At 39.3% G+C, this 19,022-nt stretch overlaps 1 protein-coding gene across 9 annotated transcripts in view; it reads right to left on the reverse strand.

Moving 5' to 3' along the window:
- Positions 1-19,022, reverse strand: part of LOC140480462 (histone deacetylase 9-like) — a 778,931-nt gene that overhangs the window by 608,171 nt on the left and 151,738 nt on the right. The gene's annotated exons all lie outside the window — the stretch shown is intronic.

Genomic DNA, 19,022 nt, shown 5'->3' on the forward strand with positions numbered 1-19,022 from the left:
CAATCTGTTCACAGTACTCAGCTGTAATCTGATGAGTGTCTTGTTTAATCCAGACTTCTTTATTTTTACACTCCACCTCCTTTGAAATAACAGCCAACATTCCATTCACCTTCCCTATACTTACTGAACGTTGATAGAGTTTTGTGATTCAGAAACGATGACTCCCAAATCGCTTTGTGTTAGAGTCATAGTGTGTTTATAGCACTGATAGCCCACCTTGCCAACACCACTCTTCAAGCATCTATCCATTCCAGTATCATTTTCCAGCACTGGGCCAGTAGTCTTGTATGCGATGGCATTTCAAGTGCATCTCTAAATAGTTGGTAAATGTCTTGATGGTTCCTGCCTCTACAATCCTTTTAGGTAATGAGGTACAAATACCCTCTGCATGAAAATGTTGCCCCTCAAGTCACTTTTCAATCTTTCCCCTCTCGTCTTAAACCTATTAACTGTATTTCAATCCTCTAGCACCCCTCCTATGACCAAGGAGATTTTGAAAATTAATGTTAGAACTCATGCAATCTCTCCCTTACCTCCCACAGTTGTCTGCGATACATCATATTTGGGTCTGGGGATTTATCCACTTCCATGATTGTTAAAATCAGTAATATCTCCTCCCTCTCAATGCTAATTTGTTGAAATATGTTGCAGATTTGTGCAGTTTTTCTCCATTTAATTAATGTTTAACTCCTTCATTCTTCCTGTCAAAGATTTAAACTTCACATTTTATCATAATATATTCCTTCTATCAAACATTTTCCCACTCACTTAACCTATCTATAGCCATCTATAGATTTTTTGTGTCATCCTCACTACTTACCTTCCTGCCTATTTTTCTGTGATCTCTGAACTTGGCTCTAGAACACTCGCATCCATCAACCAAGTCATTAATATATTTTATAAATAATTGTGGTCTGTGTACTAATCCCTGCGTCATTCCGTTATTTATAGGTTGCCATCCTGAAAATGCCCCCATCCACCAACTCTTTGTTGTTTATTAGTCAACCAATCCTCCATTCATGCTAATATGCTACCTCCAACATGGAGTCTTTATTGATTCTGATTGTTACCTCCTCAAAGAACTATATCAAAGACCTTCCGGTAAGATGGCGGTGGAATAGGACACTCCAGCAGAGCTTGTCTTACAGAGGTAGATATCATCAGGCCCTCGGGACTTATCCACCTTAACATCCTTCAAGAGACCCAGCACCACTTCTTTCTTGATCTCAAAGTGCTGTAGCATATTAGTATGCTCCAAACTAATCTCACTAACCTCTATATTTTTCTCCTGGGTGAATACTGATGTAAAGTGCTCACTTAGGATTTCACTTATATCATCTGCCTTCAAGCACAAGTTTTGTCCTTTATCCTTGAGTGGTCCTATCTTCTCCCTAATTATCCTCTTGTTTTTAATATATGCATAGAATGCTTTGGGATTCTCTTTAATCCTATTTACCAAGGTTATTTTATTGCCCCTTCTTGCTCTCTTAATTTCCTGCTTTCTTTATATTCTTCATGGACCCTGTCTGAGTTTAGCTTTCTAAATCTTATATATGGTTCCTTTCTCTTTTTGACTAAAGTCATAACCTCCCTCGTTATCCAAGGGTCCCTTACCTTGCCATCCTTATCCTTCCTCCTTACTGGAACATGCCAGTCCTGAACTCTCATCAGCTGGTCTTTAAACAATTCCTACATGTCAAATGTGCATTTGCCTGATAACTGCTCCTCCTAATTAACACTTCCTAGCTCCTGCTTAATACTGACATATTTTCTCCTCTCCTAACTTAGTACCTTCCCACAAAGTCCTGGCTTATCCTTATTCATAGCTATCTTAAAATTTAAGGAGCTGTGATCACTGTTTCCAAAATGCTCTCCCACTGAAAGACTGGTTACCTTGCCAGATTCATTAGTTGATACAAGGTCCAGTATGGCCCCTCCTCCAGTTGGACTATACATATACTGTTTCAAAAAACCCTTTTGGGTGCACTTAAATTCTGCCCCATATAAGCCTCTTGCTCAAAAGGAGTCCCAGTCAATATCTGGGAAGTTAAAGTCGCCTACTATGACAACTCTGTTTCCTTTTGCATCTTTCCATGATCTGCCTCCAAATTTCTCGGTGATTATTGGGGGCCTATTATACAATTCTATCAGAGTGATTGCGCCCATTTTATTTTTGAGCTCAACAACATTGTCTCAGTGGATGAGTCTTCCAGCATGTCCTCTCTGAGTGCAGATGTGACATTCTCCCTAATTAGTAATGCAACTCTTCTATCTCCTTTATCTTCCTCTGTATCTCATCTAAAACAGTGAAAACCTGGAACATCAAGCAGCCAGTCCTGCCCCACTCTCAACCAAGTCTCTGTCAAGGCTACAACATCATAGTCCGATGCACTGATTCAGCCCATTAGTACCATCATGTTCATTTACCTGTCTTTGCCTGTCCTTCCTTTCTTGATTTATGGTCCGAACATGTACCTTCTCCTCAATCCTTCCACTTGCTGACCGACTGCTTTGGTTCCCAGTCCCCTGCCATGTTAGTTTAAACTCTCCCGAGTAGCACTAGCAAACTTCCCTGTGAGGTTATTGGTTCCCCTCCCATTTAGGTGCAACCCACCCCTCTTGTACAGGTCACCCCTGTCCTAGAAGATGTGCCAATGATCTGAGAACCTGAAACCTTGCCCCCTGCACCAACTCCTTAGCCACACAATCTCTTCTCCTATTTTTTTCATTCCTTGTCTCATTAGCACATGACACTGATAGTAACCCAGAGATTACTACCCTCAAGGTCCTGCTTTTCAGCTTCTTTCCTAACTCCCTGTACTCACTCCATAGGATCGCATCCATCTTTCTACATTATTAATTTCATGCAACTGCTCAGTGATATCCTTGACCCTGGCACCAGGGAGGCAACCCATTATCCTGGAGTCTCGAACACGACCACAGAACACCGGTGTGTGCTCCTAACACGGGAGTCCCCTACTATCACTTGCTTGATCTTGCCCAACCCTGTTCTACAGTACAGCCAGTTGTGGTGCCACAGGCCTGGCTACTGCTGTTATATTCCCCTGAAAGGCTATCCCCCCCCAAAAGTATCCTATGCGGTATACCTGTTAGAGGGGAATTGTACTACCTGCCTACCTCTCCTGGCAGTCATTCATCTGCCCGACTGAACCTGCGGCATGACAACTTCCCTGTAACTAGGGTTGGTTTATCCTCTTCCTAGAATCTTTCTTCCTCAGTTAAATATATCTTTGCTGTGAATCATCAACTATTTTCTTGAACATTTGCCATCATTCATCAGCCATCTTTTGTGGTAAACTCCTTTGGCAGCCCACTCCAGACAACTCTAGTCTGATTCTAATGCAAACACTTAGTACATCCAATGCAAGATTCTTATTTTTAATCTGAATGTCAAACTCTACCATGTTACAATTACTTATCCCAGGGAACTTCCTTCCTAGCAGCACTGTGGATCACGCTGTACCCAAATGATAACAGCGTTTCAAGAAGGTAGCTCATTACCACCTTCTTTGCAGCAATTAGAGATGCTCAATAAATGCTGGCCGAACAGTGGTGCCCACATCCTGTGAAGAACTTTTTAAAAAAGTTTTACCATTGAAATGTTATATCTTCCTAATAAAAATAATACTGAAAACATGCAAAGATTTTCTGTAGGTTTAACTAGTTAGTGCCTTCATTTTTATATTAAACACATACCTGCAGCAAAAGAATTTTCAATACCTCTCAATGGTACAAGTGGACTAAAGTACACTTCATGTAAGTATAGTAAAAAGGATATGAACAGCATTAAAAAAAGGCTGAATTAACTTGCCAAACAAACAGACACTAGTCTCTTATGTCTTGAAACACATAAAAGTGGACAAATCCCCAGGACCTGATCAGGTGTACCCTCGAACTCTGTGGGAAGCTAGAGAAGTGATTGCTGGGCCTCTTGCTGAGATATTTGTATCATCGATAGTCACAGGTGAGGTGCCGGAAGACTGGAGGTTGGCTAATGTGGTGCCACTGTTTAAGAAAGGTGGTAAGGACAAGCCAGGGAATTATAGACCGGTGAGCCTGATGCCGGTGGTGGGCAAGTTGTTGGAGGGAATCCTGAGAGACAGGATGTATATGTATTTGGAAAGGCAAAGACTGATTAGGGATAGTCAACAGTGCTTACTGCATGGGAAATCATGTCTTGCAAACTTGATTGAGTTTTTTGAGGAAGTAACAAAGATGATTGATGAGTGCAGAGCCGTGCATGTAATCCAAATGGACTTCAGTAAGGCTTTCGACAAGGTTCCCCAAGGGAGACTGGTTAGCAAGATTAGATCTCATGGAAAACTAGCCATTTGGATACAGAACTGGCTCAAAGGTAGAATACAGAGGGTAGTGGTGGAGGGTTGTTTTTCAAGCTGGAGGTCTGTGGCCAGTGGAGTGTCACAAGGATCGGTGCTGGCTCCATTACTTCCCATCATTTATATAAATGATTTGGATGCAAGCGGAAGAGGTATATTTAGTAAGTTTGCAGATGACAACAAAATTAGAAGTGTAGTGGACAGCAAAGAAGGTTACCTCAGATTACAATGGGATCTTGATCAGATGGGCCAATGGGCTGAGAAGTGGCAGATGGAGTTTAATTTAGATAAAAGTGAGGTGCCACATTTTGGGAAAGCAAACCTTAGTAGGATTTATACACTTAATGGTAAGGTCCTAGGGAGTCCAGGATTAATGGTGCTGGAAGAGCACAGCAGTTCAGGCAGCATCCAAAGAGCTTCGAAATCGATGTTTCGGGGCGTCGATTTCGAAGCTCTTTGGATGCTGCCTGAACTGCTGTGCTCTTCCAGCACCACGAATCCAGAATCTGGTTTCCAGCATCTGCAGTCATTGTTTTTACCTAGGGAGTCCAGGTTTAAACCTCTTGAAAGTGGAGTCACAGGTAGATAGGATAGTGAAGAAGGCGTTTATTACGCTTTCCTTTATTGGTCAGAGTATTGAGTACAGGAGTTGGGAGGTCATGTTGCGGCTCTACAAGACATTGGTTAGGCCACATTTGGAACATTGCATGCAATTCTGGTCTGCTTCTTATCGGAAAGATGTTGTGAAACTTGGAAGGGTTCAGAAAAGATTTACAAAGATATTGTCAGGGTTGGAGGATTTGAGCCATAGGGAGAGGCTGAAAAGACTGGGGCTGTTTTCCCTGGAGCGTTGGAGGCTGAGGGGTGACTTTATAGAAGTTTATAAAATCATGAGGGGCATGGATAGGATAAATCGGCAAAGTCTCTTCCCTGGGGTGGGGGAGTCCAGGACTAGAGGGCATAGGTTTAGGGTGAGAGGGGAAAGATATAAAAGAGACCTATGGGGCAACCTTTTCATGCAGAGGGTGGTATGTGTATGGAATGAGCTGCCAAAAGAACTGGTGGAAGCTAATACAATTGCAACATTTAAAAAGGCATCTGGATGGGTACATGAATAGGAAGGGTTTGAAGGGCTTTTGCCCGAAATGTCGATTTTCTTGCTCATCAGATGCTGCCTGACCTGCTGTGCTTTTCCAGCACCACTCTAATCTGGACTCTGATTTCCAGCATCTGCAATCCTCACTTTTGCCTTGCTGACAGGTGGGACTAGATTGGGTTGGGATATCTGGTCAGCATGGACAAGTTGGACCGAAGGGTCTGTTTCCATGCTGTACGTCTCTATGACTCCAGTGTTGGTTCACTAGATATAAGATCATTCATTAGTAACTCATAAAATATATGACACGTTTTACAATCTTTAACCTATAATAAGCTTCAAAACACATTAACATGTTTGGCAACTGTACTCTACTTACAACCACACCTAATATGCATTCAGTTGAAATATACATTAATTATATCAATTAAAAGCACAATTAAATAACAAATGTTTTACAAAATATATTAATCAAAGAATCCCTACAATGCAGCTAGAGGCCAATCAGCCTATGAAACTTGCACAAACCCTCTGAAGAGCGTCCCACTCATACCCACCCATCCCTTGGTAACTCCCCATTTTAAATCCAGCATCTTATTTCAATTGGCCATACTACCTCATTAAGATCTCTATCAGAATAATTATTGATCTCCCAGTTCTTCCTGATACAAAGCATTATGTAAAATATGGTGTAACAGGCAGCATTCTTGTCCAGCTTTAATGAGTGAAAAACTGTTGTGAACTCCTAAAAATTGAAAAAAAAAATCCTTATTCTTTCCATTGGGGTAAAAATTGTCAAGCACCAGAATTATCAATAATTAAACATCGATCCAGGAATTGAAGATTACAATCAATCCTAAATTCTCTATTAACAGTGACAACATGAAACCAATTGAAACTCTATCATATCCACAATATCTCCCAAAGGATATTCTTAACTAGGCCTATCTCAAACAAATTGAATGAGAGTTCATTCACCCAATTTAAATATCTGGCTGAATGAAAAATAAAATATCAGTCAGAAAGTAGACCACAGAAATATGTGACAATCCTGCTTGTGGGAATAAAGGCTGAACAATTAACATTTAGACTGTGGACAGGATACATTCTGATGTCCTACTAATAAATCTCCAGTGGAATTTTAGATAAGTGTTGGGGTAAAGTGAGATTCTGATGTTGGAGGATTTGGTTAAAAGATAGAGCATAATTGCATGTGAACAATACAGGAGTGTGATTTTCGAAACTTGGTGAAATCAAGAGGAAATATTCATTTACATAAGGAAATCTGCTATCCTTACTTAATATGGCTTTCAGTTGATTCCTACGTGGTCGACACTGTATTGTCCTCTGAAGTGGCTGAGCATGCCCTTTAAGTGTATCAAAAACCACTATTAAGAATTCAAGAAATCTCACCATCACTTTCACAAGTGCTTGGAAGGACAATAAATGCCAACATTGCCTATTACCACAGAAATGATGTTTATAATTCTCTGAAGGTACTAATTGCCAGCAGCAATGTGAGCAAACTGCAAGAACCAGAATCATTTTGAGAAAATACAATCAAAAATCAAGGGTAAAAGGTTAGGGAAGCCTTGATGAGTTTTCCAGTGACCTCTATTGTTAGGCTTATGTTCCCTCCTATTCCCACTTGCTCTGACATTACTTTGTGGTCATGCCTTCGAACAATAGGATAGGCAGATTATCTTGATGCTCGGAATCTCAATTAAATTGATAGAATTTTTCAAGAATGCATTAAGAGTCTTTATCATGAAGGTAATTCCTCTCAAGGCTGATGAAGAAACCCTGAGAGGGAGAAGTATGACTTTATTATGAATGGTAGAATCACTTATGAAGATGAGTGGTGCTGGCAGATACAGATTTAAAAAAGGGAGGGAGAGAGAGAGAATGAGAGTGAATAACAGTGAGAAGGGGAGTGAATTTGGGAGGGAATGAATAAGTGAGGGAATACATTGTGGAGGAAAGTGTGTATTTAAACACAAAGACTGAGTGAGTCCAATATTGTATTACCATTTGCCATGTCTGGCAATCTGTGGTAACTGACACCTTTGCCTGGATATGGTTTAGAGGAAGGGTTGTTTCAAATAGTTTGTTGCCACAAATCTCCTTTGTCTATACTTTGATTTTTCAGTGGGTCCTGGTAGAGTTTTATAGAAGAGAGATTGTTATTAGTTAACAAGATTGTTTACAGCATATTCAACTACATTACAAGTCAGCCATATTATTAGGACTCTCAGAATGTACTTCTGCTCCCGACAAAGGCTAGTGTAGAACTCACCACCTCTGCTCAAAGGTTGTGCAACATCATCAGATTGGGTGGAACAAATGTTATTTCAACATTCAATCTTTCAGAATCATTACCTTGTCCAACACCAGATACACACCTTTTTTTTTGACCACCCCCTCTTCCCCTTCCTGCCCCAAAAATCTAAGTCCAAAGTCGGCTGGGAGAGAAAGAAAAGCCGGGCTGAAAAATGACTGGCCTCTGATCCTCACTTTCAGAAGAATTCCAGTGAGACTAGCTTGGATTAAGACCATAAGACATAGGAGTGGAAGGAAGGCCATTCAATCATGGCTGATGGGCATTTCAACTCCACCTTACCCGCATTCTCCCCGTAGGTAAGATTAAATTGATAGAACAATCCCCGTTGATTGTCACTAGAAGTGAAAGCAAGCTTAGTGTTACTAAAAGCTTAAAAATGTGTTGCTGGAAAAGCGCAGCAGGTCAGGCAGCATCAAAGGAGCAGGAGAATCGACGTTTCGGGAAACCTGAAGAAGGACTTATGCCCAAAACGTTGATTCTCCTGCTCCTTTGATGCTGCCTGACCTGCTGCACTTTTCCAGCAATACATTTTTAAGCTCTGATCTCCAGCATCTGCAGTCCTCACTTTCTCCTAGTGTTACTAAAAGCCAACTCCTTCGATTGGCCCCCTGTACACCTCCCCTTCCTGAGTAATCAGGTCTCATCTGTCTCTTTCTCTCTTTCCCTCCAGCTCTGCTCCTTAACTGAAAAGGCAAAAAATAAGCTTTATTAGTTAGCTCTGCTGTTTGTACATTTTACTGGTCATGTGTATTAATTACTTATGCATTTAAATTGTGAATTTATCCCTTTAGAATTATTCATCTTTTCTGTTGAGGCAATCCTTATCTTTCTGAAATCTGCTCACCAGCCTTCCAACTGAGAGAGGAATTGAAATTTGCCCTCTACATATGTGAAAAGGTTAGACTGACTTGCTCCAAAGCATTGAAATATTCTTGTGTAAAATTAATATTATAGAACCATAAAATCATAGAATCCCTACAGTGTGGAAACAAACCCTTTGGCCCAACAAGTCCATACTGACACTCCAAAGAGAAACCCACCCAGACCCATTCCCTTATCCTATATTTATCCCTGACTAATGCACCTAACCTACACGTCCCTGAACACTATGGGCAATTTAGCATGGCCAACTTACCTAAACTGCACACCTTTGGATTGAGGGAGGAAAAGTTATGGAAATACTAAATATTTATAAGCTTATACCCTTTACGCCTTCCTGTCCTCTGTGTTTGAGTAAAACAGTGTGAGAACAACAATAATAGAAAAGGAATTGGAAGAAACATGTGAAAGACCCTTCCAACAATTTTGAATATTTTTGCCATCTCTCAATAACATTAAACTACTGAAATGAGCTTTCACCTCACTGAGAGATGTTGAAGAAATTAACACTTATTACTTCTAGTATTGTTGAGTTTGAAGGAATAATTGGATATTAATTCAAATATGATAAGAATCTTATTTATTGTTATAAATGAAACCATCTCAAGAACATTAAGAAAAGGAAAACAGAATTGGAAGTAAAGTTTACAACAGTGTGTTCAATAAACATTAGTAGTGAAGATATGAAAAATGTCCTTTTGTTATTCATTCATAGGTCTGGCAGCACTGGTTCAACCAGAATTTATTACTCATCCCTAATTACCCTGGAGAAGGTTATGAGCTGCCTTCTTGAACTACCACAGTCCTTAGTTACACCTTATGAAACCAGCTTTTGACTAGAGATCAACATTTATCTGTCAAACCTTTGAGGATGAATGGAGTATCAAATTTGTCCTCCATTAATTTAAAGAACTGACTCTGCACTTTTTTTTATTATTTATAATAATTCAGAAGAATGCAACACTTTGAAAATTTGGAATTATGAAAAAGGGAAAAATAACACCTTTCAACACATAAGAAATCTTACTGTTAAATCTCAGAAATAGAAAATTCTTAATGAAATGGTCTTCATACTGTGTAAAACATTATTTTTGATATGGTTGCACTCATATTTTGACTAATAATGAGCATCGTCTAAACGTCCATGATTAAATATGACTGCCTATCACTGGCAACAGATTCACATCTGGCGATAAAATTATATAACTGGCTCATTAAGCTTCTTGGAATTGCTTCAATTTATGGCAACTGAGATGGCAGAAAAATGTATTCATCACATACTTAGTTGCTCCTGTTCTTAGTGCATCAGAGCATTTGATTAATTAGAGGGAAGGAAAACCCCAGCTTCAAATTTTGTATTAACTGCATAGATCTGGCATATGCATTTGTAAAAGAATACTATCATAGTCCTCAACTGGTAAACCTTATACAAATACGTACTTACTCAGCAACTAATACCAAATATATAAAATTAAATCAAGTCTTTACTTTTTTTCCATCTACTGTATATTGTCACCAATTTGAACCACATTACAATTTCCCCAGCCTTGGCATTTTTTTTTTAAAAGATTTCTGTTCAGAGTGTGACAATGAATTATCATGCTAATAAAATTACTGGATTGCCCATCGCAATGGGTTCATCTATCACATTCATGTGCCCATCATTATTTGAGTTTTCATTGAAATGGCAATGACTTATTGTTTACATATGAATCATGTACAACAAATAATAATGACCTAGTGTTTGTTTTACAAAGTCAGTCTCAGCTTTATATCTCAAACCTACATCTAGGAGTTCCAAATTAAATATGATCTCCAGATTTTTTGTTTGGAATTTGTGTTTACCAGTTCATTTCTATATAAAGTTAAAAATCACCAGGTTATAGTCCAACAGGTTTATTTGGAAGCATTAGCTTTCAAAGCACTGCTCCTTCATCAGATAGTTGTCCAGAAAGTTTCCAGAACAAGTAATAGGACAAAGAGTATGGGAAGGGCCAGGAATCTACCTTCAGGCACAGCAGATGAGGGGACAATTATGATAAAGGGGCAGTCAATGCAGAACTGAGGGTGTGGTACTTAAATGCACACACTGTACGAAACAAGGTAAATGAGCTTATAGTGCAGATTCAAATTGATGGGTACAATGTTGTGGGCATCACAGAGACATGGCTGTAAGGAGATCAGGGCTGGGAACTAAATATCCAAGGGTACATGTTGCATTGAAAGGATAGGCAGATGGGCATGGGGGTGGGATTGCCTTGTTAGCATGAACTTAAATCAATAGCAATAAATGATATAGAGTTGGAAGGTGTAGAATATCTATGGGTAGAGTTGACGAACCGCAAAAAAAAAGACCTTGATGGGAGTTGTGTAAAAGCCTCCTCGTCAAACTCAGGATGTGGGGAAGAAAATAAGATCAGGGCATAGAAATGACATGTAAGAAAAACACTATTACAATAATCATGGGGAAAGATCAATATGTAGGTGCACTGGGAAAATCAGGTTTGTAGCAGAATTCAAGAAAAGGAATTTATGGAATGTCTATGACATGGACTTTTGGAGCGGGGCTTTTGCCCGAAACGTTGATTTCAAAGCTACTTGGATGCTGCCTGAACTGCTGTGCTCTTCCAGCACCACTAATCCAGAATCTGGTTTCCAGCATCTGCAGTCATTGTTTTTACCTCATGATAGAGCAGGCAATTCTGGATTTGATGATGTGTAATGAGGCAGATTTGATTAGGGAACTTAAGTTGAGCAGTGATCATAAAATGAGAGAATTCATCCTGCAGCTTGAGAGGGAAACGCTGGAAATTGGATAAAGGCAACTTTAACCACCTGATGAAAGAGCTGGCTAGAGTTGATTGGAAGGTGTGCCTAGCAGGGGAAACAGTGGAGCAGCAGTGGTAGGACTTTCTGAGGATCATTCGGAGGGCACGGCAGAGATTCATCCCAGGGAAGAAGAGGAAACATACTAAGGGGAGGACGAGCAACCATGGTTAATGAGGAATGTCAAGGACAGTAAAAAAAACAAAAGAGAAAGCATGCAATGTGGAAAAGACTAGTGGGAAGCCTGAGGATCGGAAAACCTTTAAAAACTAACAAAATAAATAAAAAAGCAATATAGGGGTACAAGATGAAATATGAGAGTAAAGCTAGCTTGTAATATGAAAGAAGATTGCAAGTGATTTGTTAATATCTAAAAGAGAAACGCAAGAAAGGATATAGGACCGCTCGACAATGAAGCTGGAAAATTTACAACAGGGAACAAAGAAATGGCAGAGGAATTGAATAGGGATATTGCACCAGTTTTTACAGCAGAAGACAGCAGCAGCATTGTAGAACTTCAAGGGAGTCAAGGGCAGAGGTGTGCATAGTGGCCATCACTAAAGAGAAGGTGCAGGGGAAAGTGAAAGGTCTGAAGGTGGATAGATTATCTGGACTACATGGAATACACCTCAGAGTTTTGAAAGAGAAAGAGATAGTTGAGGAGATTGTAGAGGTAGTGTTGATGATTCTTCAGGAATCACTGGAATCTGGAAAGATCCCAGAAGACTGGCAAATGGTTCACATGATACCTCTGTTTTAGAAGAAAGGGAGGCAGAATGCTGCTAAATAAGAGCCCACGGTATTATGGGCAAGGTACTGGCACAGAGAGATGACTGACTGACTGGCAGAAGGCAGAGAGTGGGGATAAAGTGGTCTTTTTCAGGATGGCAGCTGGCGACTTGTGGAGTTCTATGGGGGACAATGTTGGGGCCAGAAGCGGCAAGTAATGCTGAGGAAGTGGAGAGGCTGCAGACAGACTTGGGCACAAGCAGACTGGGCTAATAAGTGGCAGATAGGAAACAACATGGCAAAGTGTGAGGTTACGCACTTCACTACACTTTGATGTAGACTGTTTTTTTAAATGGGGAACAACTTTGGGAATCAGAAGCACAAAGGGACTTGGGAATCCTAGTTCAGGATTTTCTTAAGGTTACCACGCAGGTTCAGTTGGCAATTAGCAGGCAATTGCAATGTCAGCATTCATTTCAAAGGGGCTAGAATACAAGAGCAGAGATGTACTGCTGAGGCTGCACTAGGAACTTGTCAGATGACATTTGGAATATCGTGAGCAGTTTTGGGCTCATATCTAATGAAGGATGTGCTGGCTGTGAGGCGGGCCAGAGGAAGCATCCAGGAATGATTCTGGGGATGAAGGGCATGTCATATGAGGAATTGTTGAAGATTCTAGGTCTGTATTTGATGAAGTTTAGAAAAATGAGGGAAGATTTGTTTGAAATTTACAAAATACTGAGAGACCTGGACAGAGTGGAGGTGGAGAAAGTGTTTCCACTAGTAGGAGAGACTAGAGCTCTTTAGAACTGAAATATGGAAGAGTTTCTTCAGCCAGAGGGTGGTTAATCTGTGCTACAGAGGGCTGTAGAGGCCAAGTCATTGAATGTATTTAAGACAACAATAGATAGGCTCGTGATTAGGAAGGGGGTCAAGGGTTATGGAGAGAAGGCAAAGAATGGAGTTGAGAAACATCAGTCATGATTGAATAGCAGAGCAGACGTAATGGGCCAAATAACCTAATTCTGCTCCTGTGTCTTATGGTTTTATGGTTAGTCCCCAATCTGAGAAAATGAGTAGGAAATCCACTTATGTATATACAAGCTCAATTTGTCTTACACAGAGTCACAAATGGACACCAGATCCTGTTAACGTATATTTTTCTCTAAAATGAAAAATGGCTTAAATGTATTGTTTATAAATGTGCACCAAATTAGAAACAAACTAGAATATACACATAAATGAGCAAAGCTGTTGGGAGATATAGCACTATGAAGCAATTAAGAAACAGAATAATCTCGTTTTTAAAAAAATGTTACCTCCTCTACAATAGCAAGAACCAAATACTCTCAAAAATGTTGCAAACTGCACTGCATCACCACAAATAAATATGGGATAACCATTGCAAAACCTATTTTAATAAAAATGGTAAATAAACATTTAAGGGCATTATTACCCATTGAGCAGCGATCTAGCCTCCTTCTAACTCATAACTCACTCCAATATCACTATACTCTATTACGTGGCAGTGACAGGCTCCCTCTGTATGGCTGCGATCCTGCTGGGAGTTCACCTTGCATGTTTAGTACAGCTTGACCCAGAAAAATAGATCATGTTTACAATTTGGATGAGGGTTTTCTTACTATTTTAGGATACAATTGGTTACACTTTTTTATTCATTCATAGGAAGTCAGTTTTGCGAGCAAGGCCAGGCTAGCAGCTAAGTTCTCAATGTGCAACATTACACCTTTTAAAAATTAAGTTGCATCCTACCTGCTCACACAGGCAAGCTGTTTGATTAAACCACAAGAACACCAAAAGCGTCTGCAAATACCCAGCATTAACTAAACAGAGGACTAGGTTGGCTGTAACCAAAGTAAACTAACATTAAACAGGCCCCATCAGTAGTTGGGTCTATGGAACAAATAGGTGAGGAACACTAGGCTCTAAATAAGAAAAGTAGTTCATTTTAGGCTTCAAAAAAAAAGAAGACATTGATATTAATTAGCTCAGCAGAGGGAAGAGAGAGTGTTTTTAAACAAACTAATTAGAATGATATTGGATTGCCCAACTAGAAAAGCAATTGTACGAAGCTGCTAGGTATGTGAAAGAGAAAGAAAACAGTAGAGAGAGAGTGTTACAGGGGAAGTGAAAAAGAAACAGTGCAAAAGAAATCAACAGGGTGTATTAGTCACCACAATGAGAAACGTTGGTGACCGAGCAAAAAATGTGAGCAGTAGCAAAAATATGCATCTGTTAAAGCTAGAGGGCAGACTCTTGCTGGAGGCTCCATGCTCTACTGAAAGGCAACATTTGGAAAGGCAGTCCTAGGGGACTCCACCAAATCATCCGACTGTCTTTGCCCACTCAGGCACCTGGACTTTTAATTTATACTTTTACTTGGGTTCCTTCATTTTGAGGTACCTTCCAGATTCCTTCAGACTCTTCTGGTTGAGTAGGCAACATCAGGGGCACCTAATATATGAGTTATATATATTATCTTTCTTAGTCTGATGACAGGCTTGCAGGCAGCCAACATGGAGCAGATGTCTGTGGAGAAATCATTAGAACTGTACTGCTGTTGGCAATTGTAGGCCCAGGACCTGTTTATTAATTAATTTTGAGTCCCAAATCCTGTGATAATGCAAAGCCTAGAGTTATGTTAGGAAGCATTTTAGGTTTTTTTTTGAAAGTGAGCTATTGCTGGCAGAGAGGTGAAATGTTGGGAGTTCTCCCTTATATAAGCAGAAAAATTACCACCTTGGCATGAACACCAACTGGCTACCAAAAGACATGACATACTATCACTAGTTTCTTTAGATACAGACAAAGGAGGACACCATTTTGACTGGGACAACACGCAGATCCTAGGACAGGCGAAACAAAGATACTCATGAGAATTTTTAAAGGCATGACATTCTAACCAGTACTCTGTCAATAAACACATCAATTTAGATCCTACCAACCTTAAAAAATAACTGGAAATGACATCACCCATCTTAAGAAATCAAGATCTATAAATAAAGAGGCAGGACATACCACCAGTGCTTCACCGGAGACTCTCATTGATGATGTTACCTAATCATGGCGATGAAACATCTGAAAACAAACCTTCCAGCTCAGCAAGCTAACTTACATACTTATATTATAACCATCATGGAGATGGAGGGGGATGGTATTTGATTCTGCCCTTACTTTGCATCACTGAAATATTGTGACTGGAGAACAATTCTTGCAGGCACCTTAATCATTCAAGTTAGGTAGACTCCATGGTTTATAACCTAACTTAGAATGGTCAATTACCATGAAAAGAACAACATAAATCCATATGAAGAATGATCATTTTTCTTTTCCTTTCAACATTTCAACCAATGTAAAAATTGCAACAAGGATTCTCCAGTGCAACCATCTCCCCATTCAATTAACCTCATATTCCTGGAATTTGGGGTGAGATCAGAGCCAAGGCACAGATATGGATGGAAAGTCCTGCCACAGTTTGTGTCAGAGCAGCTCACTCCATCTTTTATGGAATCGGAGTTGCATCACAGGAAATTTAAGATTATATAAAACATTGCATGATCTCATGGTGTAAGCTTCCTGTCTTCACAAAATAGCATACCCTCTGACTTATCACCAGCAACACCACAGAACCACACACCCTTTTAAAATTAGATAAATCATCCAGTTGGGTTCATTTCACCAACCTCTGACTGAACTAATACTTCAGGTTTGGTTCCATGAAAGAGGTTGTGGGATTCTTTTTTTTTTGACTACACTTCCCGTTTTGTCATGGGAAATTTAATCTACACTGGAACTTGATGCAGTTTGAAAAAGGGTCCTACATACTCCTCTGTGATGTCATTAATATCCCATTGCCATGATTGCATTATCTGCCAGACGGTAGGATTTATCCATTTTGCCCTTTAACCTGTCCAATTCTTTGCTTGCATTCCAGTTTGTCCTCAAGATGTTATTGGCATATGCTCTTTTTCTTTAGTAAAGGCAGCGTGAATCTAGTAGAGTGGGTGGAGGGGGCAAACAGATGAATTAAAAAGAGAGAGAAATACAGACTTTTATTAATCTGAAAGAAAAACAGAAATTGCTGGAGAAACCGAGCAAGCCTGGCAGCATCTGTGGAGAGAAAGCAAAGTTAAATGTTTGAGGCCCAGTGACTCTGCTGCCAGACCTGCTGAGTTTCTCCAGCGATTTCTGTTTTTCTTTCAGATTTACAGCATCCGCAGTTCTTTGTTTTATTATATTCTTGCATTTATCGAGTGATTGTCACACAATTTCAGGGTATCTCAAAGCATCTTAAAACTATTGGAGTACTTTTCAAGGTCTAGTCGCTATCACAATGTGGGATGAAAATGGTAAGACTCCTCCTGAGCCCCGAATGGAAGGTTCCTCCCCAGAAAGCCAGAAGAACATCAGAAAGACTGTTTGTACAATATGGGTGACAACACATTAGTAGGGAATAATAAGGAGAAGCCAGTAAAACCTGTGAATTACGAATACTGGTTTTGTATACCTCAAAATGGTGCTCTAGTATGGCCAGCCAGTATGTTCATTTCCAAGTTTTTCTTTACTGGTTTTTCCTTTAAATAAAACCAGAAACAAACTTGGGTCCTGTCAGAAAGGGATCCAGGAAACAACATATACATGGGAAAAAGAACTGTACAAAAAAAGAAACCTGCATCTATCCTTTTACACTTAACAAAAGAACTGCCACTAAGACAAAATATATGGCCTTTCATTTCACTTCAACAGTGAGTTTTACACATTTATTTTGAGAGCTTTAGAGAGAAAAGACAAATCTTTGGTGACCGTGGAGATGTAAACAAAAATTAAGACTTATTTTATTTTAATTGTTTAATCTGTAACAGGCAATGATTTTATTCACCCATCTCATACAATAGTTCACAGTTACTAAAGACGCTTTCATAATCACGGTTAAAGGCCACTCCACTTAATGGAATGTATCCAGCCAACGTCTTTTATGGTAAATTTTGTTTTTATCTAATTTAAAGTACTGCTTAAATTAGTAGTCAGTCATTTTCACACTTTATAAGTTGGTTTCATCGCTCTTTCTCACCTCTGCTCTCATTTCCTGACTTAACTAGTACCAATGGTCCATAGCAAAGCATATTAAGTCATTTCACTTAATAAAATTGCTGAATAAGAGCTTGCCCTTAAAAAAGTTATCACATGCCTATATCTTTCATCAGTTATTGTTTTAGCTAGTTTGCAATGCAGATTGATGACGATGGCATGGGTTCAATTCCCACACCGGATAAAGTTACCATGAAGTACACTAGTTCTCAATCTCTCCCCTAACCTGAGGTGTATTGATCCTCAGGTTAAACCACCATCAGTTGCCTCTTCCTAATGAGTGACAACCCTATGGTCCATGAGGACTGAGGTGACTTTATCTTTACAGAGGAGGGTATTCCTATTGCAGCTAAACAAAGCACAAGAGAACCAGCAAAACATTCATCTACATTTGAGTGATCATTTTCATTAATTATAAGATTTACAAAAAAGCGCATAAAGTATCGTCTAAAAGATGATTTCCTTATTCATCCTGATTACAGCAAAATAGTTTAATTGATCACAGAACAATAGGCTTCTCAATCTATCAGTCATGCATTATATTGCAGAATCTATAAATATCATTGGTTTAGAAATATTCATGAAATAATGTAATATCTTCCGCTTTTTGTTCCTTTGTGTTCTGTATGCCTCATGATATAATGTTACCTCTGATTAGAGTTATTAAAATATAGAAATATGAACCTCTACAATAGGTGCAATCTCATATTTAATTCCTGACGAAGGACTTTTGCCCGAAACGTTGATTATCCTCTTCCTCGGAGGCTGCCTGACGTGGTGTGCTTTTCCAACACTACTCTAATCTTGACTCATATTTAAGTCTATTGCACTTAAGTGTTGTTGGCTAACAAATAAATATGAGGGAGCTTCAAGTGAAGCAAAAAGTGTACATAAATGAACGGTGAAGTGGAAATGCAGGAAAATAATAAAATGTAACCAAAGGGTATGAAGAAAGTATGAAAAGAGGAAGTCTGTAAAATAATTGCAATTATTTCAATGTTAGCAGCAGAAATTTATTTATGAAGCAGTTCCACGTCCTTACCACGTGCTGTAGAAAGAAAAAGCTCTTCCTCACATTCCCCTGCATCTCTTCCCCAAAATCTAAATCTGGACTCCTTCCAACACTAATAGGAATATTTTGTTATGCCAACCTTATCTGAACCCTTATATACCTCTCTCACATCTACTCTCAACCTGCTTTGCTATAAAGAGAAGAATCTCAGCTTTTTACCCTATCTTTGTAGCTCAGTGCCCTCATTACCAGAACTATGCTGGTAAATTTCCTCCATACCCCTCCAAGCACCTAAATCTGATGACCAGATCCATATCTGATAATATGGCTTCACCAGAGCTTTGCAAAAGCTCAGAATGCACAACATAATTCACATTATCAAGCATTGCCACGGTGTTTATATCAGAAAATAAGATACATTATGCTAGATTAAAAGAGATAGAACTGTTCAACATAAATGGTTTTCAAAATCACAGTATCTCACCTTTACCAAGACATCTGTAACTGAATTCTTTAATCAATATTGTGCAATAAAATAGCAAAATATGAGCAACATTGGTTGTTTTTAAGTTTTGTGATATACCATATTTGAGCACTGTTCAGTATCATAACTGAACATTTAAGTGCAGGAACCTACTGGAATAGCATAGAGGTCTCCAATAAATGAAATCA

The sequence above is a fragment of the Chiloscyllium punctatum genome, chromosome 8, assembly GCF_047496795.1.
Source record: "Chiloscyllium punctatum isolate Juve2018m chromosome 8, sChiPun1.3, whole genome shotgun sequence".
Taxonomy (NCBI): domain Eukaryota; kingdom Metazoa; phylum Chordata; class Chondrichthyes; order Orectolobiformes; family Hemiscylliidae; genus Chiloscyllium; species Chiloscyllium punctatum.